General features: G+C 58.3%; 1 protein-coding gene across 1 annotated transcript in view; it reads right to left on the reverse strand.

The window, feature by feature from the left end:
* The window catches only part of ncoa1 (nuclear receptor coactivator 1), a gene marked incomplete in the record, with an annotated part of 25623 nt that extends 24348 nt beyond the window's left edge, over window positions 1-1275 (reverse strand). Inside the window, 1 exon segment of the mRNA XM_024290778.2 lies at window positions 642-1275.
* Between the last annotated feature and the right edge of the window lie 371 nt (window positions 1276-1646).

Here is a 1646-nt window from a genome sequence, read left to right on the forward strand (position 1 = left end):
TGTAGATCAGGTCTGATCCCCAGGGATCAGATCAGTGCTGATCCACAGATAAAGATCAGTTCTAAAAACTCAGGGATCAGATCAGTCCTGATTCTCGGGGATCAGATCAGTCCTGATCCTCGGGGATCAGATCAGTCCTGAACCTCTGGGATTAGTTCAGTCCCAATCCTCTGGGATCAGTTCAGTCCCAATCCTCTGGGATCAGTTCAGTCCCAATCCTCTGGGATCAGATCAGTCCTGATCCACAGGGATCAGATCAGTCCTAAAAACTCAGGGATCAGATCAGTCCTGAACCTCTGGGATCAGTTCAGTCCCGATCCTCTGGGATCAGATCAGTCCTGATCCTCGGGGATCAGATCAGACCGTCCTCACAGCCACGTGACTCTCGGGTCTCCGGGGCCACACACCGGGTCTGGGTCGGGGCCCCTCCGTGTTCCGCTCGGGTCAGAGGTCACCTGCGGGAGCTGCTCCAGCGTCCGGCCTCCATTTCGAGACGGCTCTGCCGGCGGAGGTTCGAGCCCCGCCGCCGCAGCGGGTCCGGGGGTCTTCCGGACCGGACAGTCTCCGTTCGGGACACAATGAGAGCAGCTGGAAGGCCCGCAGCCTCCGCACGCACGCGCAGGCCCCGCGCGGGCTCTTACCTGTGCAGCAGTCCGGTCCGCTCGTGCAGGATCCCCGCGGCGGGAGCTTCTCTCCCGGGCAGCAGCAGCAGCCGCGGGCGGGCGGAGGACCGGCGGGACCGGACCCGCGTTCTCATGCGGGAGCGGCGTCTGCGGGGAGCTGCGGGAGGATCCCACCAGCACGTGTCCGCGTGGGAGTCGGGTTCAAACGGTTTGGGTGTTTACTGTCAGCTTTGTTGACAAACAATCGTGCGTGCTCGGGATCACGCGCAGGTTAGCCGCGCTGCTAGCCGTGCTAGCGTGGAGCTAGCAGCTAAACTCAACGTCGCTCCAAAATCCAGTCCCCCCCCCTCGTGCGGGACTCGGGCCTCTCAGGCGGCGGCGGCTCGTGCGCAGCTCCGGGACGAACACGCGGGCGGCTTCGGCCTCGCGGACGGGCGCTCGCGCTCGGCTAACGTGAGCTGTCGCTTCGCTCTGTGATCTCCGCCATTTCCAGCCTCAACACAAACAAACACGGCGCGCGCGCACGGGGGCGCGCTCACGAGGATGGGAGAGAGGAGCCGCGTGTACGCGCAGCGCGAGTGGTCACCGAAGACCCGCGTGCGACCATGACGCAGAAAAAAACCGAACAGAAACTAAAACCCGCGCGGGGCTCGTGCACGCTCAGCAGCAGCAGACTGGAGGTTCACGCGTGTCCGTGAGGTGGATACGCCACGTGCGTGTGGACGTGCGTGTTGATTAAGTTTTAAACGTGAATCAGCTGAAAGTATGGGAGTCCGTTAGGGTCAGAATTCACCTGCTGGATGGATCCGTGTAAACACCTTTCAATCAAACTTTATTTAAACAAACAAACAAACGAAATATTTGATCTTTTTAATCATTTTATTAAACCTAAATATGGACTGACATGGACTGATAGGCTCCAGCATCATGTGACCCTAAACGTCCAGAAAAACAGACTAAAAATAGAAAATACTTTGAGTTTGATCTAAAGTTCATTCGGAGACAAAGACGTTCTGTAAACAT

Source organism: Oryzias melastigma, linkage group LG24 (genome assembly GCF_002922805.2).
Source record: "Oryzias melastigma strain HK-1 linkage group LG24, ASM292280v2, whole genome shotgun sequence".
Classification (NCBI taxonomy): Eukaryota; Metazoa; Chordata; class Actinopteri; order Beloniformes; family Adrianichthyidae; genus Oryzias; species Oryzias melastigma.